This window comes from Geotrypetes seraphini, chromosome 6 (assembly GCF_902459505.1).
Source record: "Geotrypetes seraphini chromosome 6, aGeoSer1.1, whole genome shotgun sequence".
In the NCBI taxonomy this organism is placed as follows: Eukaryota; Metazoa; Chordata; class Amphibia; order Gymnophiona; family Dermophiidae; genus Geotrypetes; species Geotrypetes seraphini.
In genome coordinates this window covers 41,251,743-41,279,222 of record NC_047089.1, presented here as the reverse complement: position 1 = coordinate 41,279,222, position 27,480 = coordinate 41,251,743, and the positions used below count along the sequence as shown (strand labels likewise).

General features: G+C 45.9%; 1 protein-coding gene across 1 annotated transcript in view; it reads right to left on the bottom strand.

Annotated features, from left to right (window-relative positions):
• The window catches only part of ZMYM2 (zinc finger MYM-type containing 2), a 537,976-nt gene extending 530,651 nt beyond the window's left edge, over positions 1 to 7,325 (bottom strand). The window contains 2 exon segments of the mRNA XM_033950396.1: positions 6,033 to 6,089; positions 7,119 to 7,325. The gene's annotated coding sequence lies outside the window, so the exon portion shown is untranslated.
• Between the last annotated feature and the right edge of the window lie 20,155 nt (positions 7,326 to 27,480).

Below are 27,480 nucleotides of genomic sequence, written 5' to 3'. Positions count from 1 at the left end.
ACTGAAACCCAACGAGAACAAGTGCGAGCATGAAATCGCACCAGTATTACCATGCTGTAACCAACAAGGAAACTAAGTGCGTGCATGCAAAGGGCGGGAAAGTCCTGGCTCTCTCAACGGATTTCTAGTCATAAAACTTAGCCTCAATAAAATATCCATTCTGTAAACGTACATTGACCGAACCCACATTACTTAAACTCCCAAACAGAACCTGAAGTTCAAACAGTAAAACACACATATATACTCACAAGCTTGTTGTTAGGGCCGGTTGAAGCCAGTTAGAGCTAGTAGTGCAGCAATAACAGGGCAGAATGTAGCAACTGTGGTCTCTTTTTGTTTGTGTTTGTTTTTTTTAACAGAGAAGGGAAAGAAGAAAAAAATTGAGATCCAGTCAGCAATTGAGGGAGGGTGAGGCAGGGACCTGGGGGAGCCCAGGTATAATCCCTAAAGCCGGCACCGTTCAGCCGGACATCCCTGTCTCACTGAAGAGAAAACCTCAACAGGAGAAATAAATGTTGTCCCACTGAAGAGAAATCTCAACAGGGGAAAATAAAGTTCCAGTTACAGCCAGAATCCAGAAACTAGTTGAATAGTGACCATCATCTGCTGGGAGATAGAGCATACTGAAGATACAGGAGGAGTGCCAGCCAATAGGACCACCTGTTAATCAGTTTCTCTATCTCCGCCTGCTGGTAGATGTGTGCTATCCCATTGGTCTCTGGATTCATCTGCTGCTGTTACTAAGGAATGAGCTATTACCGAGTCCCCTCCTTAGACCAGAGTTGCTGCGCTGAAGATTTAAGGCACTAAGCTCCCCAAGCCAACAGACGGTAGTGTCTTAGAAACAATGAGGCAGAGTAGCGTGTGCAAGCTTCTGAACAGAAAGATCTCAGTGAGGCAACAATTCAGGCTGATCAATGATATAGGAGACCACAATTACAGCCTTAAGATAGCGGAAACCACTGGGACAGAAGTGAATGCTGCCGTGGAACAACTTCTAGAGTCACCACCCGGATTATAGAACCAGGTAGATAAGCCCATACTATCAGACTGGGGGGACTGACGGAGAAGAAGGCTAACCTGACACAGGAAATTATTGCCCCTATATCTGGTAGAAAAACACATTCCCCACATTTGTGTGGAACACTACCCCAAATGTACCAATGATTGGGTTGGGAGAAGAGAACTCGTTGGAAATATGAAGATCCACCTCACAGATTGAAGAAATAAGTCACCCACATGGATTATCTTGAAACTGTCCTGTCTGTAAAACTCTCATCTCAACCAGGCGTCCAAGGAAGGATATATCTGAAACCCCTCAGCGCGCCGAAACAGCACCACTACTGTCATAATCTTTGAAAATGTACATGTAGCCGAGGCTAGGTCAAATGGCATCTGCTTAAAATGATAGCGCTACCAGAGGACAGCATAGCGAAGCTACCGCTGATGCAATGTCCATAAGACAATATGCAAGCAATCGTCTTCAAGAAGAAGCAGTGAAAGGAACTCACCCGGCTGAACCCCTGTAATGAGCAATCGCACTGTTTTGTGACCTAACCCCTCTTCTTGGGTACCCTAAAGGAAATTAGAATTTCCCTTGCCCCTTTGTTCCAGAGGAACTGGAACTACTGCCCTGAGTTCCATGAATATCTTAAGGGGTGTAGCAGTAACATCACTTTTTGGCTGCTCAATACTCGGCGACTCCAAGAAAGAATGTGGAATAGGAGAGGGGTATTCAACGGAGCAAGCAGCCTGAACAATATGCCAAGCCTATGGACTGGAGATCAGCACCCCCCCCCCCAAAGAAAAGCTAAACAGCTGCGAGAGGGAGACGAGACCCCTTCCGAATGAAGCATGGGAGGTTGGGGAATAGGCTGGATGAGAGTTGAAAGTCCTGGACGAAAGAACAGAACTCTCCTGTGAAACAGCCAAGAAACATAATAAGGAGTAGCATACTGCCAACCTCGGAGAATACTTAAGAGGGCCATGACAGGAATGAAACAAAAAGAACTCCTAGGATCTCTATTATCCGGAATCCTTAAAATCCACTACCGTCACCCAAGCTTCTCCAAAAAACCAAACTGCCCTTAAAGGGCAGTCACCCTAGGCGCAAATGAGAAGCTACATTCACCCTGATATCTACAATACAAGGCTCGCATCCTGAAAGAGAACTTCAGGGGAGACCCAGTGACACATAGCCTGCACTACCCTGAAACCTGTCTATAGCGTGGTGCGGAGCCTCAAAATGAGCTAGCATAATATGACGTTGTGGAAAATGTGCAGCTTGTGGTGTTATGCAAGAGGGCACGGCTGCACAAGTTCTGGTAGAAGAGTGGTGAAATTGCGCTCTTTTACAACATGTGAAACAAGAGGAGTGGTGTATGGAATGGCGTGCCCTTGCAGGTTAACCTATATTGGTCACACTGCCAGATGTTTTAAGACTAGGTTATTTGAACACCGGTCCAATATCAGTCACAAAAATGAAGTTGACATCCTGACCCGCCATTGTGCCAAAGAACGGCATGATTTTGATGATTTTGTGTGTTTTGTGTTAGAACACATTCCTATTACCCCACGGAGGGGCAATGTGAAGAGGCTTTTGTACCAGCATGAACAGCGCTAGATTTTCTTTTGGGATACTATTTGGCCTAATGGCCTTAATCAGCGGGTGGAGTGGGTGGCATTCTTTAGATGAGTGACAGTTTGAAGACTGAATGGCAGTTGTATGGACAAATGGCAGCCGTTTTTTGGCTGTTGATATGACGTTGTAACCCGGAAGTGCTACCGGAAGTTGGGTCCTGTAGTTCTTTTTAGCAATGGGCGTTTTTTGTGCCGGTGTGCCCGGAAGAGGAGTGAAGTTTTCCAGTTCTTACATTCCCTGAGGAACCCTTTGAGAGGCGAAACAAGGCACTTGGAGGATTGGGCATGGATTCTGGACTGTACATCTAAATGGTGCCGTGGTGTTTTCATCTACAGTCTGGCCAGACATTTTCTACCAGCACAGCACGGTGTTTCAGACCATGGTCCCAAGCTAAGTAAAACTTTTTTTTACTTTTCCTGTGCACAGTGAAAGGTATATTACTCTTTTGATAATTACATTTCAGTGGTGGTGGAGTTTTTTGCCAGTGATAGTACATAAGCAGCTTGGACTTTAAACAGTATTGAAGTTGTTGATTGCTGCATTAAAATTTTTGAGGCTTTTTCTCCACTGGTTTGTGAAATGGTTATCGGGGGAGTGTAACCCATCTCTGGTGAGTAATATTTTTTAGTTAAAGTTTGGGATTTTTTCTATTACTCTTAGTTTTTTTTCTTGTAACCCTATAACATTCCCAAACAACTGCAACAATAACTAAATTCCTGAAACTTTTATTTCAGTGAACAGGCTTAAAAAATAAAAGTACAGTGGAACTTTGGTTTACGAGCATAATTCGTTCCAAAAGCATGCTCGTAAACCAAAATACTCGTATATCAAAGCGAGTTTCCCCATAGGAAATAATGGAAACTCGCTTTGATATGTTCCCATCCCCTCCCCCCAAGGCCAGTGGCATCGCTCCCCTCGCTCACAAAGGCCCCCCCGCTTGAACCGACACCCCCTGCCTGAACTTAAACTTACCCCCCCCCCCAGTCTGGCACCGGCACGCAGCCCACAGGACGTGCCAGTGCCGCTAGAAGATCTTCCTGCTTCTGCCGGCCTTGAGCAAGCATCTGCGCATGCTCAAGGACTTCTAATTCGCCCTCTTGCCGAGATTCTCGGAGATCTCTGAGAATCTCGGCGAGAGGGCGAATTAGAAGTCCTTGAGCATGCGCAGATGCATGCTCAAGGCCGGCAGAAGCAGGAAGATCTTCTAGCGGCACTGCCACGTCCTGTGGGCTGCGTGCCGGTGCCAGACCAGGGGGGGGGGTAAGTTTAAGTTCGGGCAGGGGTTGCCGGTTCGAGCGGGGGGTTGGCTTTGTGAGCGGGGAATGATGCCGGTTATCGGGGGTGGGTGCTCGCAAATCAAGTCAACACTCGGTTTGTGAGACATGTTTTGCGAGAATGTTTTGCTCATCTTGCAAAACACTCGCAAACCAGGTTACTCGGAAACCGAGGTTTGACTATATACGGATCACTATTATGGTTTGCTGGTGCTAAAAGACATGAACAAGGAAGGACCAGCTTAGCCATTAGGCAGACCAGTTGTTGACCAAGGCAACAGTTGGGGGAGGGAGGGCAGCAACATAACTACAGCCAAGTTAAGCTAGTGAGGCTGCTGGACTCCAACCAAAAGTCAACATGTACTTTTTACTCACAGGCCTCACAGGTACTTTTTACACACACCTTTCAGAAAATTTTCCAATAAACCATTTACTAGAATAAACAGCTTTTAGAATTTATCTACATATTCTTACTTATGTAGTGCACAGTTTAGTATTAAAAATATTAAGTTTGAAATATATTGGGTGATCATGGATGAATTTAATAAACTAGGAGAACCTCGAGCATTAGGCATTAGAGTTTAAGGGGGGGGGGTCACAAAGCTTTAAAATTTGCAAGCATTAATACACATAATACCACTGGATCAAGAAAAAAACAAGTTTCAAATCAAGAGGTTCTGACAGCTCCCAAAGAAATTTCCATAAAAAGTTACCAGTTCAAAAATATAAGGTTAGGCTTGATGGACTTTTTTGTCTCTGTACAGCTAAAGTTCAATACCAGTCTTAGTTCTGATACTCAACATATATTAGGCACACACTTGTTAAAAAAAGTAATAGTTTTAGGGTCAAGTGCAATTTATAATTGAAAGTTCTGATAGTTGATATACAATTCATGTCTTCACGCAACCTCTCTACTGGGGAAAAAAAAAACCCAACTCCAACCCACACAATTCATCTTAAAGTACTAAAGGGAGCCAGATAAATAGTGTGAACTGGAAAGTGAACTACAAAATATTAAAACAAAAAAGAATAGGGCTCCTTTTACTAAGCTGAAATAGTGTTTTTAGCGTGTGCTAAACCCGCGCTATGCGACTAGAACTGACGCCAGCTCAATGCTGGCATTAGGGTCTAGCGCTTGCGGCAATTTCGCATGCGCTAAAACCGCTAGCGGAGCTTAGTAAAAGGAGCCCATAATTGTAACCACTGTCTCCACCAAATCTGCCACAGCCTAATCATCCATAAATCAGACATACTATATACCACAAAATATTGAGGCAAGAGATTAAAACACTATTTTGGGGTAACATATGAAAATAGACAGATTGTACTTTTTTTATTATTATTAATTTACCATGGGACTGCTATCTCAAGAACCACATCAGTTCACTTCTCATCTTCTACTATCCAGCACTGCGCTTCGAAAACAGCCGAAAGTTCCAATTTCCACAGACCAGCCTACACTGACTGGGGAAAAAAAAAACACCCAACCCACAACAAACAAAAAAAAACGCGCATCATCGTAGTTTCCCGATGGCTACAAACAACTCAATGAAAAACCAAATTCACAGAGACTGTAAAAAAAAAAAAAAAAATTGCAGCGAAGACGACACTAAAGCCTCTCTCTGTTAAAACGCCGCAGCTAACGCTCTCCCCCGAAGCCAGGTACAAGATTAGTAAGGACATGGATAATAGCTACTATCATCCAACAATCGTAAAGCACTGAACGTCAGACGACAGCACGAGCTCTCGTTTACAGTGCGTGGGCGTGTTATAAAGAAAGCCAACTGTATGTGTAAATCTATGCCACAGTTCGAGGACAATCCTCTAGAGGGCATATGAGGTATATACCCCTATAATAATACACGCACAGCTGAAGGAAGCATCGTCCGGCTACATCGAGTATTGCAAGGAGCCTCAGCTGCAGCAGCGCCCACCCGCCTCATTCTCCTTCTTCACAAGCCTCACAGCCATGGCTGCCTGCGCCCGGGGGCTACTACCCCCGGCCCTTACCACCACATTCAAAACAAACGAACACGAACTAAACGCTCCAAAGCATGGGCCAACACATCTCTCTTAGGATTTTATAAGAAGGCATAAAGGCAAATCATGATACTCACAATGGTTTTTTGTGTGGTTTCTGCCAAGTCCGGCATGAAAATGAAGTTGACTTGCCCCTGAAAAAAGAAAAAAAAGCATTGCATCAATCGGAGTGCTCTGCATAGCGCCTACACCGAATTCTCTACTACCTAGGGCCAAGCTGCCACAAATCCCCGGTATGTTATTTCCCCACATTCCCTGTCACTCAGCTTCCAAGACCCCCCCACCACATACAATATATATCATATACACGTATCAGAACCATCATGGTTTACCCCACGCGGAACTCAATACGGCTGGTGTCGAGGGCAACACACACACATCAGACCCATCATGGTTTTACCCCACGCGGAACTGCTCCGGGTACTCAACATGGCTGCTGGCGGGGCAACAACACGCATCTTCACCATTATAGATCAAAGAAAGGGGGAAAACTAGAACCAGAAAGCCCGTAAAACTTTTCACCCAGCGCCCTCCACCAAAGGTTATAATGCGCAGAAAGAACCCACAAATGCTAATTTAGAGAGTAGGGGATAGACTAACAAATGCACTCACTCCACCCTCAATTGCCCCCAAACGATCCCCCCCATCCTTCTTGCCCAGCTTGCTGCGGGGTAAGGGCAACCCTGCTTTGGGTCCGCCATTAATGAGCGAAACAATACGTGAGCGACAGCAGGCAATGCCTACAGAACACCGCCGGGGGGACGAAGACACAACAAAAAACAGGGCCACCTTCAGCATGGACATATCCTCAGCTACAGGCCAGCGGAGAGAAGGGAGCAATGAAGCGGGCGCAAACACAAAAAGCACCTTCCTAGTCACGCCGTATAATTTGCCACCCTTCCCCCTTAAAAGAAAATACCCCATCTCTACAATCTCACCACCCTTCCGCGTTTGGGGAGGGTCCTGCGGTCGAGCTAGGAACAGAACGACACACATACAGCTAACAAGAGATCATACAGGAAAATTACAGACTCCCTCGCGCTAAACCCCTGGGGTGGAGGCAGGTCCCGCGAGCTAGTACCTCAAGCTAGCTCACCGAACGAGGCACACCGACGAAACAAGATATTGTTTTGGACTAGAAGAAAAAAAAAAAAAAAAACTACCTAAGTGTGTAGTTAATGTCGTAGCCGATTTCTCCGAAAGAGACTGCCCACACTACTACTCCGCGACTCAACCCGTTCCAGTCCCGGGCTAGAGCTGAGAAGGAGGAGGGACAGGGAGGAGCAACCTAGCATGCAAAGAAATAGAGCCCGCCTCCACCCGAAGCGATTGGTGGCTTTAGAGAAAGCAGATAAGCAAAAAGATTATACTGGGCGGGAATGGTTTGCTGACTTTTACCACCTTTAAAAACAATCCGTGCCAGTACTGGCTGGTGGCTCAGTCGATCTGGTAGAGTGACCACGCCCATGCGTTCCCTGAATTTATCAGGAGATAGGCGAACCCGAATTGTCTTGTACCGTCCTCCTTCAGAGTGGCGGAGCTGATTTCTAAAGGTTTAGGGTCTGCTGGGTGATAAACGAGTGCGGTGCTTATATATATTTAAAGGGGACGGATGTTAGTTATATAGTCATAGCTTTCTCAGGTTAATAGTTTGTGAGAGAACTTATACTGTATTTGTAGATGCTGTAGAAAAACGGAATGCATTTTAGTTGGTGATGTTGGTACAGTACTCGTGTCATTTACAAAGTTTCCTAACTGAACCGGGTATATTAAAGGAAACGGAAAGAAGAAGTTTGAAAAAATTTACACGTTTTATTTTTAGGCCCATAAAAATCTGGCTACGGCTTTACTGATGGCGTCCTCCATTTTGTTTGAATGTTGCTTCCGAATGTGTTACTTATGCAGAGAACGAAACACGTTACGCAGCTCGTTTAGCGCCTCGTTAATTCTCTGTTTGATATTTGTAAAGGCGCTAGAAGTTGTAAATGAAACCTGAATTAAACTTAAGTGAACAGTAAAGTCGCGGAACTTATTAATAAAAACTATATAATACTCCTCCAGCAACCAAAATGGAGGACATGTGGTCTGGATTTTCCCGGCTAAAATGGACTGGTGAAATCTAACATTGCTTCGAAGATATTTAAAAGCCATTTTGTTTTACTAGTATTCAACAAGCTGCGTTTTGTGTGTTTTTTCTTTCTCTTTCAGTGGTGTATAAAAAAAGAGAGTTAACGTTCTTACATACTGTTATTTTTACTGGACAACGCAGCTCTTTAATACACAGAGCAACCGCGACTTGGGAGTTGCTGTTTCTTCCCGGACACAACGCATTAAGCGGGGAGGAGCAGTAGGAGCAGGGGAATAGTGAAAATGAGACAACGGAAGGGAGAGTAGATTTAAATAAAACTGGTGTTGTAATTTAATTGTTCAATAAATTGTGTTCATGGGCCTATGCCTTGAGATACTCTAGTAATGCAATACTCCACAGCATTCAGCTCGGCTCCCTGCGTTAATGAAGGTCGGGAGTAGCGCAGAGCATTTAGCAGGGCTCCCTGTGCTAATAACTGCTATGGCGGTTTAGTAAAGGGGGGGCTAGTTTTCTTTGTCAAACCCATCCCTAATTTCTCAATTTAGAATGTTCCCTTTTTGATCTACTTTTTCTTTGTTCAACAGGTTAGTAATAGATTACTGTATGTTTGCTTTACACAATCTTCCACTGATATAAATAAATTCTGTTTAATCCTGTAATCTACAAAATTCACCAGGTTCCTCTTCAATAATTTAATAATGTCTCCTATTAACTCTGCACAGGTCAAACTAAGTATACTCTGGTTATCAGAGGTCTTTGCTTTTATTAAATTATGAGTATTGTATCTTTAGATTTCTAGGACCTTAGTTTAGGGGTACAGGAAACGCCTAAAGGTTAATGCACTGATTTGAGAATAATCTAGTTTGGGTTCAGTCCCCATTATACAATTCAGAGGATTTTATATCTAGTCCTTAGTGGAATGCAGAACATTGTACAGGAGGTAACGATGTTGGGTCTGCTGGGAAACAGTGATCCAAATATCAAATTTGAGATATCTGTTCTGAAGTCACCTAAATCTGTTGTAGCAGCATTTAATTTTCAGAAAGATGATTATAATAAAATGAAGAAAGCTGTTAAAAAGAAGCTAAAAGGATCAGACACAAAAGCTAGAATTTAAATTGGGCGCAGTGGTTAAAACTATAGCCTCAGCACAATGAGGTTGTGGGTTCAACTAGAGAATGACAGAAAAAATTCATCTCTGCCCTGTTCCCGTAAGCTCATCCCCGTCCCCGGTCACCGCCCTGTCCCCGCAAACCATCTGACCCCATCCACACAAGCCTCAAATAGTTTTATACTAAACATATTTTATTAAAGTATAAAAAGAAACAATATTCTGTACAATTGTCATTTTATAAATCAACAAGTGTTTAAGCTCGTTACATTAACGGGTGCTAGAGTAGATGTGTCTGGCTTTCTTTCTCTCTCCTTTTCTGCTGTCTGGCTTTCTGTCTCCTTGGCCGCTTTCTACACTCAGGCCCAACAATTATCCCTTTCTATTCCCTCCCTCCTTCCTTCCTATGTCCTTAGTGCCCTCAGTGCCTCCTTCCCATGTCCTTAGTGCCCCAGTGCCTCCTTCCCATGTCCTTAGTACCCCTTCCCATGTCCTTAGTACCCCTTCCTATGTCCTTAGTGCCCCCAGTGCCTCCTTCCCATGTCCTTACTGCCCCCAGTGTGCCTTCCTATGCCCCCTCACTGCCTTCCAGCCTTTGTCCCACCCCCTCCCCCAAAGCTAGCCAGCCTACTTCCCTCCCTGCAGCGCTAAAACCATCCTTCCTGCCTCCCTCCGAAGCCTGCTCCCTCCCTCCCCCATACCAGCACCCGCTGCTGCTACCTACCCTGCTTCAAACACCTCCCCCCCGGGGTCCGCTGCCACCCACCAAAACTAAGCCAAAAGGAAAATGGTCTGCCGCACACAAACCGCTGAACGCGTCGAATACTGCCATGGAGCTACAAATCACGGAGGCAAGGATCACGAAGTTGTAAGTGCGCATGTGCGCTTAGGGTTTTATTATGATAGAAGTTCTGGTTGCTGAACTAGAGAAAGATGTTCAGCTGGCAGGGCTTTGTTTATAAATGTCTCCCCACTCTCTCTTCTCCATTTCCTTTCAGTGTCTTCTCCTCACTCTCTCTTCCCCATTTCCCTTCAGCGTCTTCTCCCCTCTCTCTCTTCCCCATTTCCCTTCAGCTTCTTCTCCCCTCTCTCTCTCTATTTCCCTTCAGCTTCTCCCCTCTCTCTCTCTATTCCCCATTTCCCTTCAGCTTCTTCTCCCCTCTCTCTCTCTATTCCCCATTTCCCTTCAGCTTCTTCTCCCCTCTCTCTCTCTATTCCCCATTTCCCTTCAGCTTCTTCTCCCCTCTCTCTCTCTCTCTATTCCCCATTTCCCTTCAGCTTCTTCTCCCCTCTCTCTCTCTCTCTATTCCCCATTTCCCTTCAGCTTCTTCTCCCCTCTCTCTCTCTCTCTCTCTATTCCCCATTTCCCTTCAGCGTCTTCTCCCAACTCTCTCTATTCCCCATTTCCCTTCAGGGTCTTCTCCCCACTCTCTCCCATTTCCGTCCAATTTTACCTTAAATCCTAAAATGGTGGTTTCCTCCACCATATCCTCTGGAAGAGAGTTCCAGGCGTTAAGAATCCGTTCCCGGTCTGGGACATTAATGTAGTGCAGTCTGGCATTACTAGGCCTCCTTTTGATCCACTGAGGGATTCTCCTCTCCAGGATTTAACTCTCCAGGCTGTTTTATCTGGTCACTCTCTCTTGGGACCATAGAGTTTCCAAATGGCAGGCATTGTCTGTCAATACCCTTTGCTCCGAGTTCCTTAAAATGGTCAGTTTCTTCTTTCTTTTTGCTGAAGGTGGTTTCAGCTTTCCATGTCCATCCAGAAATGGGTTTCCCGATTGTTCAGCTGAAGGGTTCTTATCTTGGGATCATCTGTTAAAGAACTTGGATGTGCACAGGGTGCTCCTGCATTATTGGCGAGTCTCTCATGAGTTTCATTTTCTGACTACCTGTTGTGGTGGTTCATTTTATTCTGTGGGGTTCTCCCGCTTCTGAGGCTACGATCTCTAGATGGATCCATAGAGCCATTTAGTCCACTCACATTCTTGTGCAGCAACTGTCCCCTATTTCTGTTAAGGTACTTTCTACCAGGAGTGTAGCTTCTTCATAGACGGAAGCTAGTTATGTTTCTCCTGAGGAGATTTCCAGGGTGGTGACATGGTCTTCTTTTCACACGTTTGCCAAGTTCTACAGAGTGGATGTTACTGCCAGACAGGACTCGGCCATTTGGGTCCTTGGTCTTAGGGGCTGATGCAGCAAGCCTACCCTACCTTTCTTGGGGGACTGTTTTTGTACATCCCCATGGTCTAGAATGTCTCACTTATTGCACTGGAAAAGGAGATTATGATAAGATCTTTTCCAGTAGATAGGTGAGACATTCTAGACACCCGCCCTGTCCTTGCTGTGCCTGTTTCAGATTCTGATTTCAGTCTTCTTTTGCTTAGTCAATATATTTCTTGGAGACTGGTCAACCCTTTGGGGTTAACAAGAGTTTGTACATAAGTATAACCTCTTGTGGGAGTACCATAGTTCTGAACTCCTTTGACACTCTGTTGGAGGTTAACGGTGTTGTTTAGTTGTTTTGATCAGAACAATAGTTTAGCCTGTCGTTACAGATGCCTTTACTTCACAAATGTGTGTGTCTCTCTCTGCTTGGGTACTGACTGCTAGAGGGCGCTAAACTAGCCTGTGAAGTAATTAGACCATGGGACTCAAAGTCCCTCCTTGAGGGCCGCAATCCAGTTGGGTTTTCAGGATTTCCCCAATGAATATGCATGAGATCTATGTGCATGCACTGCTTTCAATGCATATTCATTGGGGAAATCCTGAAAACCCAACTGGATTGCGGCCCTCAAGGAGGGACTTTGAGATCCCTGTTCTAGAGGCAGAGTGAAAAACCTGTAATGGATTTCTTCTGCAGACCATGCGAGTAGTGGGAAATAGGGTCTAGAATGTCTCACCTATCTACTGGAAAAGATCTTAGCAGGGTAAGTACATAATCTCCTTTTCTAACTGAGGAATAAATTAGGACACCCCCACATATCCTCCCACTTAAAGTGGCTCAAATCACACAGGTGTATCACAGGTGCACATGAGTAGAACATGGTTACTCAGCATTTTGAAGGAGGTTTGCCCTTTGACTGGGTGACGAGGAAGCTGGATGTTGGGGAGTCCCTGGACATCGTATACCTGGACTTCAGTAAAGCATTCGATAGCGTACCACACCGCCGGTTGCTGAGCAAGATAAGTTCTATAGGATTGGGCGACACATTGACGAAATGGGTTGGGAACTAGCTTGGAGGTAGGCTTCAGAGGGTAGTGGTGAACGGCACCCCCTCCGAAATGATGGAGGTAATCAGTGGAGTGCCGCAGGGCTCGGTCCTGGGCCCGATCCTATTCAACATCTTTATAAGAGACTTGGCAGAAGGGCTGCAAAGTAAAATAACATTATTTGCCGATGACGCCAAACTAAGCAATGTAGTGGGCAAAAGCACAACAGACATAAATTCAATGTCCGACAACATGATGCACGACCTACTCCTACTGGAGCGCTGGTCTAGGTCCTGGCAACTCAGCTTCAATGCCAAAAAATATAAAGTCATGCACCTGGGCAGCCAAAATCCATGCAAGACTTACACCCTTAATGGCGAGATCCTAACAAGAACTGAAGCAGAACAAGACTTAGGGGTGATCGTCAGTGAGAACATGAAGACTGCCAATCAAGTGGAGCAAGCTTTATCCAAGGCAAGGCAAATCATAGGTTGCATACGCAGGAGTTTCGTCAGCCGTAAACCTGAAGTCATTATGCCATTGTATAGATCCATGGTGAGGCCCCACCTGGAATACTATGTGCAATTCTGGAGGCCGCATTACCGTAAGGATGTGCTGAGACTGGAGTCGGTCCAGAGAATGGCCACCCGGATGGTCTCGGGACTCAAGGATCTCCCGTACGAGGAACGGCTGGATAAGTTGCAGCTGTACTCACTCGAGGAACGCAGAGAGAGGGGTGACATGATCGAGACATTCAAGTATCTCACGGGCCGCATCGAGGTGGAAGAAGATATCTTCTTTTTCAAGGGCCCCGCGGCAACAAGGGGGCATCCGTTGAAAATCAGGGGCGGGAAACTGCATGGGGACACCAGGAAATTCTTTTTCACTGAGAGGGTGGTTGATCGCTGGAATAGTCTTCCACTTCAGGTTATTGAGGCCAGCAACGTGCCTGATTTTAAGGCCAAATGGGATAGATATGTGGGATCTATTCACAGAGAAAGGTAGGGGAGGGTCATTGGGGTGGGCAGACTAGATGGGCCGTGGCCCTTATCTGCCATCTATTTCTATGTTACTTGAACCTTAGACATTTAGTTTGGTGTGCTCATGACTGCTGCGGTGAGAGTGAACTCCATGGTGAGAACAAAAGATCTCGAAATAATTTGACAGCCATTCCATGGTCCAGAAAATAAGTGGAGGACTTTCTGAACAACTGCCAACATGCCCAGGTCTGGCCGTCCAAGCAAGTTGGCCCCCAGAGCAGACCACAAGATGCTAAAAGAAGTCTCCAAAAACCCTAAAATGTCATCACGGGACCTATAGCATGCCCTTACTACTGTTGATGTAAAAGTGCATGCCTCTACAATCAGAAAGAGACTGCACAAATTTAACTTGCATGGGAGGTGTGCAAGGAGGAAACCTTTGCTCTCTAAGAGAAACATCAAGGCCAGACTTAAGTTTGCCAGACAGAACGTAGACAAACACCAGGACTTCTGGAATAGTGTTCTATGCATAGATTATTCTAAAATTTAATTATTTGGACACCAGAATAGAGGACAAGTTTGGGTACACCAAATGCAGCATTCCAGGAAAAGAACTTCATACCAACTGTGAAGCATGGAGGTGGAAGCATCATGGTTTGGGGATGCTTTGCTGCAGCAGGACCCAGCCAGCTCACCATCACAGAATCTACCATGAATTCTACTATTTATCAGAGGGTGCTTGAAGAACATTTGAGACATCTGTAAGAAAATTATGTTTACATTTTTTATTGACCTGATACAAAGTGGACCAACAACAAAATACAAGGAAACAATATGCAACTGAAAAAAGCAGGAACTCCACCAGAGAACAATAGAGAAATTACAAGGTTTTATTGTTATCCCTCTCTCCCTATCCATACCCCCCCAAACACACACACACATCATAAGTCCAATAAATTATCTAGTTAAACCATGCCTCCGAACAAAGATGAAAACATACCCCCAGGGCCTTGACTCTTATGACCCTAGGGCACCCAACAACCCACAACCTGCTGTTCAAGATTAATAACCACCACCCCAAAAACCCAGAGCAGAGCGATACTAAGGTCCTAAGCTAGCAAGGCGTCCAGCCGACCCACAGTAGTCAAACAAGGGTATTTAAAATAAGACTTCGACCCTTAGGATGTAAGGAGTGCAAATATGGGTCCTAGAGGAGTAGAAAATTACATCTGCATTTAATAGAGCCCCTCACCTCCCGCACCTCCCAGAGAACCAAAGTATGTAGCTGAGTCCACTGCCAAAAAGGAGGAGGATCTGGTTAAGCCCATTGCTGCAAGATGCATTTGCGAGCCAGGAGACACATCTTGCAACAAAGCAATCGTTCCCCCTTGGATAATGCCCAAAGAGAGCCTGGAATATCCAACACCACTTGTTTCACCATGCCTGCAACAAAGCATTCCAGAAGTGAGCATAAGTATTGTTCCACCGTAGCCCAGAAGACCTGAATGCGCCAGCACTCCCAGAAGGCGTGCAAAAAATTATTCGGTGCTCTACCACATTTGAGGCACAAAGGAGATTCAATACCTCCAATTTTTTTAAGCTGAACCTGAGTGAAATACTCCCTATACAAGACATTAGCATAACATTCCCATAATACTGCTCCCTGGATTAAGCGAGGGAGGCCTCCAAGATTCTATGAGATTTGCCACTGATCTAGACTAGAGAATGACACAGGAAAAAAATTATCACCATTCCTGCCCCATCCCTATGAGCTCGTCCCTGCCCCATCCCCGCGAGCTCAGTCCCAACTCCCATCCCTGCCCTATTCCCACGAGTTCAGTCCCTATCCCCGCCCTGCAAACTGTCAGATCCCATCCACACAAGCCTCAAATAGTTATGATTTTATACTGAACTTATTTTATTAAAGTATAAAAAGAGGTAATATTCTGTTTAATTGTCATTTTATAAACACAATACAGAGCAAGGATCAACAAAACCCCTGTCTCTCCTCCCTTTCACAAATATCCCCTCCACTATTGTGAAAACTGAACAAACCAAATTACTACAGAATGCTAATAGAAAAATCAAGCCAACAGAATACTTTAGTCACACATGGCAAGAATAGTGTTAGGGGAGTGCAGGATACATATTTCAAATCTGAAATATTCTAATCACAAAATATAAAATTAATTAATTTTTTTCTACTTTTGTTGTCTGGTAATTTTATTCTTCAAATCACATTGGTCTCAGGCTTTGGTTTTGGGTTCCTTCTGTCTTCATTATGGTATGGCTGGCTCCTGAAGGTAAAATAGGCGCAAGAGGAGCTGGGGAGGAGATGCCAAGGCTGACATAAGCACAATTTTTTTTATCATAGGAGCAAGACTTTTCACTGCTCCCACGGGACAGTAAAAGGTCTTGTCCCCATTTCCACAGGGCGGTGAAAGGTCTTGTCCCCGTTCCTGCGTAAACCAGTTGTAAATGTCTCCATTCCTGCGTATTTACTGTGGTGACCACGGTTTACCGCGGTAAACGGTCCCAGTGTCATTCTCTAATCCAGACCCACTTGAAGCTTTGCTACCCAGTCATCACAAATATGCTGACAGTCCTTAAGAGCCTCGAATGGAATCAATGCCAACACAGAAATCTGTGAAAAGTCAACCTGGGCAAAAAAAGTCTCTAATGCAGCTTCCCATAGGATGAAGAATTAAATGGCACAAGAGACAAGCTAAGTTAAAGAGTCCAAAATTCTGGATACCCAGTCTTCCCCTGCCTCCACCCACCCACGAGAAAGCCATAGCGCAATCTACGTTTCCGCCTTTGCCAACAAAACTGCAACAACGCCTATTTAAAGCTCGCAAGTCCTTCTTTAAAAGTCTCAACAGGAGAATCCTAAGAACATATAGCCATTGGGGAAAGATTACCATGTGGCTCAACACTATTCTACCATCAATGTAAGGGGCAAATTAGAGAATTCATCACCGTTCCCGTCCCCGCGGATAACCACAGGAAATAATCTATTTCAACCTCAGTCCTTCTACACCAGCATTCTTCAAAGCAAAGCTTGTGGGTCAGTGGTTGTGGCCATTCATACTCTGATTCTTCCCTCTCTCCTTAAAGAATGACATGAAGATGGTTTCCCGCGGTTATCCGCGGGGACGGGAACGGTGATGAATTTTGTCACCGTGTCATTCTCTAGGGCAAATCTCTCCAGCTGTTGGGAAGTATGTTGGAGTAACTCCTGAACATTAACCAAATAAAGGCGACCGATAAAGGCTGTAACTTGGACTCCAAGATATTGAAAGGAGCCAGTCGCTCAGCGGAGAGGGAACGAATCTCCCTTCCAAACCAGTATCTCTGGTGAAGACGGTAAGGCCTCCAACTTGCTCAAGTTGAAGCAAAATCCCAAAAAATCACCATATTCATGCATCATTTCCAACAAAGCCGCTAATGAATGCTGGGGATATGTAATGTGAACAAGCAAATCATCTGCAAAAGCTGCCACCTTAAAACAAAAATCCCCCATGATCACGCTCTTTCCATCAGGATTCTGATGGATATCGTGAAGTAAAGGGTCTAACAACAAAATAAACAGTAAAGGAGTTAAGGGGGACCCCTGCCTAGTTCCCCTAGAGATCTCAAACTGGGAAGACTTACAACCATTCACCAGAATAAGTGCTGCCAGTGACGCATATAATGCCCTTATAGCCGAGGCAAAATGCCCCACAAAATTATATAGTCAAATGTATTTTATTGAGCAAACAAGAGTGCAACAAACAACTATTCACATAACAAAACCAGCTCAACAATTTTAGAATACCCACCAAAGAACCCCCACCCCCGCCCCTCTCCCAACCCAAACAACCCACCCCCCACCCCCGGTCCTCCATCCAAGTACATAGCAGCAAAAAATAAGAAAGGTGAAAGGTAATACATCACTTCAGAACAAAAAATCAGAAAACAAAATCAACAGTTGAGTACCCGGCTACGAGCCAAAGGAGTCAAGGTACCCGAAAGGGTTCCCAAGTACGCTGAAAAATGTGGCCTTGGAGTGAAGAAAGATCGTGCACATCCCTCCTCTCCCACATCAGGAGTGAAATCATTTGGCAGCGCCAGAGGGAGTAGTCCAGAGCATCAGCCTCAAGCCATTTCAACAAAATGCATTTCAGAGCAATCAGAACTGTCCACTTGAGAAAGGCTGCAACTCCTTTCGAGCGAGGAAAGTAATGAGGAACAGTCCCAAATAAAAGCAATGGGGAGCGGCGAATGGTAATGTGCCAGATGCTCTCCACAAAAGCAAAGATAGCAGTCCAAAAAAGTTGAATCTTAGGGCAAGACCAAAACATGTGTCCCAAGCCCGCTTCCGGAGCCTGGCAGCGAAGGCAGGCAGCAGTAAGACGAAAGTGGGACAAATAAGCCCTTTTAGGAGAGAAGTATAAATGAAAAATCAATTTGAAATTTTGTTCCCAAAAGGTAGTATATTTTCGAAAAGCAGGCAGTCGACGGACAGCCAGCAAGAGTACATCAGAGGGCAATTCGCGAGACCAAGCATCTCGCAACCCAGAGTGGTCAAACAAAGGGGATTCATCCTTCAGATGGCGATGATGGAATTTAAGGGGGACCGGAAGCTGGGAACTAATGGTAAAGGCTGTAGACAACAGCTCATGACAGGAGGCTTGCAAAGCACTAGATGGTAAGGAGGAAATGTAATGGTGTATTTGCATATAAGCAAAATAGTCAGTAGGCGGAAGATCAAAGTCCTCGCGCAACTGTGCAAAGGGTTTAAGGGCTCCATCATCATCGACCAAATGAAATACATAGTGAATACCCTTCGTTGCCCATCGAGCAAAACTCGGGCCATCAATCCCAGGCAAGAAAGAACTATTAAAGCGGATAGGCAGGAAGGGAGAAACAGAGGGAGAAAGAGCGTGAAATTTACAGACCCAACGCCAAATCTTCCTCAAGGGTCGGTGCAGTATTTTCACAGAGAGAGAATCAGGGTTAAGAGAAGGAATCGAATGAAGATACTCGCTAAAATGAGTAGAATGAAAACAGGAAAGTTCCAAAGAAGTGTTAGTGAACGCAGAGGTACCCCTGAAAAGGTCGTTAATATGGCGCATGCCACAGCGAACTGTCAAATATCTAAGGTTCAATAAGCCCAAGCCACCCCTGTACCAGGGAGTCGCCGCCCGTTTATAAGACAAACGAGGCCTCCTCCCAGCCCAAAGAAATCTCTGTACCAAACGTTCCAACCGTAGCTCATCGCGAGACGTCAAATAAAGAGGAAGGACCTGAAATACATAAAGCCAACAGGGGACGATGAGCATATTATACAGATGCACTCGACCCAGGAGCGAAAAGGAGAAAGCGTTCCAGAGGTGTAATTTATTCTGAAGAGCCTGAAACAGTGGTGCAACATTTAAGCGATACAGACTAGAGAAGTCCAGTGGAATGGTAACCCCCAGGTATCGCAGAGTAGAGTCAGCCCAGCGAAGAGGAAAGGCACCTCTCCACGTTGTTCGTAACTCTGGAGGAAAAGGCAAGGCCAAGGATTTGTCCAAATTGAGGGACAGACCCGAGTAAAAGCCAAATTCAGAAACAAGATCCAATGCAGCCGGGAGAGAATCTTCAGGCCGGGTAAGAATCAAAAACATATTGTCTGCATACGCCAGGGTCTTAAGCTCCAGGTCACCAACTGAGAGACCCCTGACCTCCGCGAAGCCCCGAAGAGTACACAATAAGGGTTCCAGAGAAAGAAGGAACAGGACGGGGGAAAGAGGGCAACCCTGACGGGTACCACGAAAAATAGGGAAAGAGTCCGAGCGGGTCCCATTGACTAGCAGAGAAGCCTGCGAATTAGAATAGAGGGAACGCACAGCGTCAAGATAGAAACCCCCAACCCAACATATTCCAGGGTAAGAAATAAGGCCCAGTGAATTCTATCAAACGCCTTAGATGCATCCAGGCTAACAAAAAGGGTCGGTATGTGGCGAGATTGACACTGAGCATGGGCAAGGAGGACTTTTTGTACATTGCTAACAGACTGACGGCCCCGAACGAAACTAACCTGGTCCTCATGGATAAACTGCGGTAGATGAGGAGCAAGACGATCAGCCAACATACGAGTAAAGAGTTTCAGATCCACGTTTATCAATGAGATAGGGCTGTAAGACTCTGGCAGGTCAGCCTCCTTACCAGGCTTCAAGAGTAAAGAAATAAGGGCCTCATTCGCAAAGCGTGGAAAGGAGCCCCGAGTAATAGCTGCGTTAAAGTAGGCCAGCAAAGGACCGGAAAGATGAGGAGAGAGAAGCCAGTAAAAGTCACCCGAAAAACCATCTGGGCCCGGAGCCCGATCTGAGTGGAGTGTTTTAATGGCAGACTCCAATTCAACCGCTCGAAATGGACTGTTAAGAGAAGACACCACGTCCGCTGGCAGACGAGGTAAACCAGAAGAGTGAAGATAATCCGTCAACATCTCCGGAGAAGCATCATCCGGAGCTTCGTATAACCGGCGAAAGAAGTCAAACGTCCCGGAGATATCCGAAGTTTTGGACACCACCCCTCCACTCCGAGTCCGAAGAGATAAAATAGGCTTCCTACCAGATGCGGCCAAGACCAAACGAGCCATCAGGCGGCCAAGTTTGTTCCCATAACGAAGAAGGCGATGATGATAAAAGGCTCTACATTTTTGGGAACAGGAATGGAGGAGCGAATTCAAGGCCGCCTGAGTAGACAGATAACATTCATGAGTCTCACGAGAAGGGATGAGGGAAAAGGACCGTTTTGCCGAACGCAAGGCCCGTTCCAGAGTAACAATCCCTCAATTAATCCGCCTAGTACGAGCACACAGAAAAGAGATGATTTGTCCACGGATCACCGCCTTCCCAGCCTCCCAAAACAAAATAGGATCATCCAAATGGGGAGCATTATTGGTAGAATAGTCCTCCCATTGAGTCTGTAAAAAGGTCCGAAATTCCTCATCCTTGGCAAGATAGAAAGGAAACCTCCAGGACGTCATCCGGAGATACGTGGCATCCAGGAGAATATCCATCCAAATCGGGGCATGGTCAGAAATGGACAGAGGACCGATTTCAGCCGACTGAACGGAAGGAAACAGAGACAAGAAAATATAATCGAGGTGAGACCAGGTGCCATGGGCACGAGAAAGATGAGTATAGTCACGAACTTCAGGGTGAAGAAGACGCCAAGGATCCACCACGGAAAGAGTAGCACAAAAGTCAGAGAGAAGACGACCTTTAGCACCCAAGGAGGAAACAGGGGATCCAGATTTATCCAAATCAAGGCTCATGACCAAATTAAAATCACCCATGAGAAGAAGGGGATCCCCAGGAAAACGAGAGCAAAGGGTAAGCAACCGTTGCACAAATGCCGACTCTCCCGAGTTAGGACCATAGACCACCAGAAGAAGATAAGAAAGGGCTCCCAAAGTAAGGCGCAAAAGCAGAGACCTACCATCAGTTGCCTTATCAAGAACTTGTACCCCAATAGGAGAAGATTTCCGAACCAACACAGCTATGTCACCGTGGCAGCCCTGAGAAGAAGCAAAGTAAACCTCCCGCACCCAAGAACGACGTAACTTAAGATGTTCTACGTCAGTGAAGCGAGTCTCCTGTAAACAAGCAATATCTGAGTGACCGCGCTGCAAGGCAGCCAGAATTTTGGACCGTTTTATAGGGGATGTGATGCCTCCAACATTCCAAGAGGTTAGTCTAAAAGGGGTACTCAGGTCAGAAAATCAGGGAGAACATGCTGAAAAAAGAAAGAGAAAAGCGTGAAAACCATCCCAAGGGCCCAGCCACCCCCCAGAGCAGTATCAAATGGTAGCAGTAACCAATAGTTAAACAAGAAGAATATACAATGCAAAAAATAGGAATATACCAATGGAAGGAGGACCCCCCACAAACCCATCCCACCCCAACCCAATCCCCCTCCCCCAACCCCCCCAACCAGTCCCCCCAAAAACCCAACCAAAATGAAAAACCCTGTCCCACGAACGTGGAACAGAGAGAGAGAGTCACGCAAAGACGCAGTCAGGGCCCCAAATCCCCCAACCCCAACCACACCACTCTCATTCAGATCCCCACAGCAAACCACCATACACGTATACACAAACACCCAGAGAGGCCACAGCAAAGCAAAGCCAAGATGCAGCAGCGACCCCAGGGCACAGAGAGCAACTCAGCCCCACAGCCAGCTGGCACAAGAGAATCACCAAGAGGCCTCTCTGGGTGTCACACCTCCCAAACAGACACACCACAACCAATCATACAATCACAGAGTGGGAAAGAAAAAGCAAACTCCAAGGCCACCAGGAAACCAAACACCCAGAAAAGCATGCACTCACCCCCCCTGCCATCCGACCTCAGCAAAACACCATTCCAGTATCCCAATCAAAACTGAACCCCACAAGCATACCCAAATCGTGCAAGATAAATCAAACATGTGAACCAGACAAAGTGCCAACTCCACAAAAGAGGGAGGTCAAGCATCCATCCAGAAAAAACACAGCAAGAACTGCCCCTTAGCAAACCGGCCCCGTAATGACCCAGGCAATACCCCTCTCCCCCAGTGCCAAAATGCTCCAACCAAAAGTCCCAGCAGGGGCCCCCCCCAGGCCACTGCACCCCCACATACCCCCAACGTACACCCGGAGCAAACAAGGGGATCCTGAGAACTGTTTTGAAAGTCCCAAACATGAACTGCAAACAGTACAAAACATAGAAACCAGGGGTGCAATCACAATGGTAAGCAGGCGGTAGGGGACAACACACAGAAGCCACCTGAATGGGCCGCTAACCAACCCAAGAGCAGGGTGAGAGCCAAAATACCAGAAAGGTCCAGGTAACTAGAGGTCCAAAAAGGAGTAAAGATGGATTCACCCCAGATAAGACTGCTGTGGACAAACAGGGCGAGGAGGGCACACCCAAGCCATAGGTAGGCCCCCGTGCCCAGGAGCAGCCCCTCCTGGGTCAGCAGCCAAAGATGGACAGGACCAACAAAGCACAGCGCTCCAACCCTGGACACCCAGGGAGGGAGAAGGCTCTACAGAAGGGCCTAAGGCCAAAACACAAGCAGAACTTGAACAGAGAGGCCCCCCTATTAGCGAGCACACAGCAATCCACTGGGAGAGGACTGTCACAAGAGGAGAACAGCAACAATGACACCCGGATCCTCAAGAAGCCGATGAAGGACCAGATTCCCCAGGCAAGGCATCCAGGTAGGCCTGCGCGCCCTTTGCCGTGGTGTAGCTCTTCCAGACAGCAGCCGTCCAAATCCGCAGAAGGGCAGGATAGGAGAGTTGAAACGGTGTTTGCGCTCGAACAGGGCCGAACAGACTCTGGAGAACTGGTGGCGCCGCTCCTGCAACACTGGGGAATAATCTTTAAATAAACGGACTGGAGCACCCTCATATGTAAGTGTATTCCTGTGTTTCCTGTAGCAGTGCATCAATTCCGTTTTATGCGCGGAGTTGAGAACTTTGAATATTGTAACCCGCGCACGGGTATGATCTGCCCGCCTGCCAAGACGGTGGGCGCGCTCCAGGCGCACGGACCCCATCCCAGCAGGGAGCAGCAGCTCTGCCTAAAGTCAAGACTCCAAGGTGGCAAGTAACCTAGAATCAGAGACCGTCTCAGGCAAACCAATCAGACGCAAATTATCGCGTCTCGAGCGGTACTCTAGGTCCTCGATTTTATACTCTTGGCGCCGAAGCAAAACTTTGAGAGAGGTGAGTTCCGCTGCGGAGGCTGAATGTGCATTTTCCACGTGGGAGACACGGGTTTCCAGCTCCCCAGTGCATCTGGTGATGTCAGTGATAGCATTTTCCAGTGAGGCTAGTTGGGAAGACAATTGGTCAAATCGGGCATCTAAGGCCCGCACCACCGATGCCGACAACGCCTCGATATGGGCCGCCGAAAGTGGAAGCGCGGAACCCACTTCAGCCACCGCCTCCATCTTTGAGTCAGCCCTCGAGGCTCTCACCTCCCGATCCTTTAGGGCTCGGCTAGATTTTCCGCTCATAGTAGGGCTAACAGGATGCAAATACCGATCCATACACCGGACAAGTGAAAAACGCGGGGGAAGTGCAAGATTCTAGGGCTGGAGAGGCGCAGGGGGACTCAGGGCCACGGAGCTCGAGCAAAGCACGTCTTGCCCGGCTCAGCACATCACGTGACTCTCCCCACAAAATTATATATATGCAACATCTCATACAGAAAGTCCTATCGCACCCTATCAGACATCTTTTCTTCGTCAAAGCTGATAAGTAAGAAAGACGTGCAGGCACGTGTACAAGATTCCAAGGAGGTGAGAATCCTCTGCATGTTCTTTTCCTTCGAATGGCCCATAACATACCCAACCTGGGCCTCATGAAGAATCTCATGGATCACGCGTGCCAATCGATTTGCCAAGACCTTTGCTAGCAATTTCACCTCGCAATTAAGCAAGGAGATAGGGCAATAAGAATCTAGTTGGATCTCATCCTGGTTTTGGGAGAACAATTATTTGGGCCACATTAAGGTGTTCTGACATAGCCTCCGCATCAACCATCACATTAAATATAAGTGGGGAAACAATGTCCACTCTCATAAGCTTATACAATTCAGCATGGAATCCATCTAAACCAGGTGGAACTCTGTTGGATAGCCAAATCCACTTCATCCTCTGACACTGGGGCGTTCAATAGGTCCAAATAGAGTAACACTAGCTATTAGGGTGTAGGGCGTCCTAATTTATTCCTGATAATACACATTTTTGTGGATTTCTTTTGTTTCATGAGTAAATCAATAAAGATTTTTCTTGTTTACCTGTAATTATATCACTTTCTTTTCCAGAGATAAATAAAAAGATTTTATATCAATATGTGAACATTTCTTAAGAAAGAACTGAATATTTAATGGAGTGTTCTAATTTTTTTCACATGACTGTATGTAACAGAATGAAAGATTAGGTTTTTATCTGCATAATCTTCTTTTTGTTAATCTTCATAGGAGTCCGTATGGCCCATCCTCAGTATTCCTGATTCTCCTGCTTTCTGCCTCAGATATTTATAAATTACTGAACTGGAGTTGTCCTGTCAGTCAGATAGCTAAGCATTAAGAAGTCCTGTATAAGTAAGATACTTGTTGAGCTTCTGGCTCCTTTGATGTTAGTGCTTGTTGAGTACAGCAGATTAGTTCACTATTGCTGCTATGTTATAAATGCTTGTTAATAATTGTCCTTGCTCTTCTTTTTATAAGTTGCAGAGCAGAACAGATATGTATGATGTTTGTGGGGAAGTACCCCTCCTCCTTCAGTAAAGGATCACAGGAAAAAAGGGGGGGGAGAGCAATGGACATCCAACAACAACAATTAACTTGACAGGAAATTAAACCCTCTGACCATTGTATATCATGTGCGTAGACCCTCTGACTGTTGTATATTGGGTGTAATACCTAATTATTCTACATTTTGTTTGACCCTGCCGACATACGTATGTTATGTAAGCGATGTATAGAGTTTGTCTGTTCTTCCCAGCCCCTTAGTTATACCATGTATTTTTTGGTTAGGTATTTATATACCACCTATCAAAGTTATCTAAGCAGTTTACAATCAGGTACTCAAGCATTTTCCCTATCTGTCCCAGTGGGCTCACAATCTATCTAACATACCTGAGGCAATGGAGGATTGAGTGACTTGCCCAGGGTCACAAGGAACAGCATGGGATTTGAACCCACAATCTCAGGAAGCTGAGGCTGTTGCTCTAAACACTACACCACTCCTTCCATTCCTAAGGTCTTTTGCAATTTTACACAATCCACGTATTTTAAAAACTTTTAATAGTTCTGGGCTCTCTTGGGAGGATGGGCTATAAAGCACAGTTACTTACCATAACAGCTGTTATCCAGGGACAGCAGGCAGATATTCTCAACATGGAGTTGTCACATGGGTGACGTCATCCACGGAGCCCTGTAGCGGACAGCCTCGCAAGCAGACTTGCTTGTAGAACTTCAAAAGTTCATGAGTGCTGCACCGCACATGCGTGAGTGACTTCCCGCCGAACTAGGTCGTGCGTCTCCTCTGAGGTGCCTCAGTTCAGATAGCTAACTAAGAAGCCAACCAGGGGAGGTGGGTGGGTTGTGAGAATAGCTGCCTGCTGTCCCTGGATAACAGCTGTTACGGTAAGTAACTGTGCTTTATCCCAGGACAAGCAGACAGCATATTCTCAACATGTGGGTGACTTCCAAGCTAACCAGAATGGGATGGTGGGAGAGTTGGCAATTTAAGAGAATAAATTTTGCAAAACTGCCTGGAGAAAGTATCCAGACAATAATGAGAGGTGAATGTATGAACCGAGGACGAAGTGGCAGCCTTGCAGATTTCCTCAAGCAGCCATTCAGTTGGAGATGGTTCGCTTGGAAACAGGATGCCTCAACTTATTTGGATCGAAGGAGATGAAAAGTTGAGGAGCAGATCTGTGAGATTTAGTGTATTGCAAGTAGAAAGCCAAAGCAGGCTTACAGTCCAGAGTATGAAGCACTATTTCTCCAGGATGAGAATGAGGCTTTGGAAAAAACACTGGAAGAACGATGGATTGATTGAGATAAAATTCTGAAACCACTTTAGGTAAGAATTTTGGATGAGTACAGAGGACCACCTTGTCATGATGGAATACTGTAAAAGGTAGATCTGCCACCAAAGCTTGTAGCTCACTGACACGTCTAGCAGAGGTGAGTGCAATGAGAAAAACCACTTTCCAAGTGAGATATTTCAAATGAGCCAAATGGTTCGAATGGAGGCTTCAACAATTGAGTAAGAACAAGATTGAGATCCCAAACCACTGGAGCGGCTTGAGAGATGGTTTGATATTGAAAGTCCTTTCATAAATCTGGAAACCACAGGATGAGCAGAGAGGAGTTTCCCTTCAATAGGCTGATGAAAAGCAGCAATGGCACTTAGGTGGACTCTAATAGATGTGGATTTGAGGCCCAAGCGAGATAAGTGCAGCAGGTAATCCAAAACTGAAGACAAAGAGGTAGATTGTGCCTCCTTGTGATGAGTAGTATACCAAGTAGAAAATCTAGTCCATTTCTGGGTGTAACACTGCCGAGTGGACGGCTTCCTGGAAGCCTCTAGAATGTCCTGTACAGATTGAGAAAACTCTAGAGTGGCAGTTAGGTTGAAAGATACCAAGCTGTTAAGTGTAGAGACTGCAGGTTGGGATGGAGCAGAGATCCATGACTCTGCATAGGCAGAGAGGGAAAAACTGGTAGAAGTAGAGGCTCTCTGGTGCTGAGTTGAAGGGTGTATCATGGTGGCATGTTCCTTCTTGAGTATGACAAGAGTCTTGAGAATCAGAAGGAATGGTGGAAATGCATAGAGAAACTGATTTGCCCATTCCAGAAGGAAAGCATCTGCCTCAAAGTGGTGAGGAGAGTATATCCTGGAGCAGAACTGAGGCAGCTTGTTGTTGTGGGGAGAGAGGTCTATCTAACGAGTTCCCCACTGAACAAAAATGTGATGTAGAGGCAAGGAATTGAGTGTCCATTCGTGAGATTGTAGAAGACGACTCAATTTGTCACCTAGACAGTTTTGCTGCCCTTGAATGTAGACAGCTCTGAGGAAGATGTTATGAAGGATTGCCAAATTCCAAAACTTCAGAGCTTCTTGACAAAGAGGAAGAGATCCCATTCCTCCCTGCTTGTTGACATAATACATAGCGACTTGGTTGTCTGTTCGAATGAGGACTACCTGGTCGTGAAGAAGATGCTGAAAGGCTTTGAGAGCGTTGAAAATCGCTCTGAGTTCCAACAGATTGATGTGACACTAAAGATCCGTGCTGGACCAATGGCCTTGAGTACGGAGACCATCAAGATGAGCCCCCAAGCATAGGTTAAAGAATCTGTCGTGAGGATCTTCTGATGAGGGGGCGTGTGAAATAGCAAACCTCTGGAAAGATTGGAGGAGAGCATCCACCAGTGGAGAGATTGTCTCAATGAAGGAGTTACTGTAATATTTTGACACAGTGGCAGCAAGCTTGCTGCCACTGAGATGCCAGGGTCCACTGAGGATTTTGGAGGTGAAGTCTGGCAAAAGGAGTCACGTGAACTGTAGAAGCCATGTGACCAAGAAGA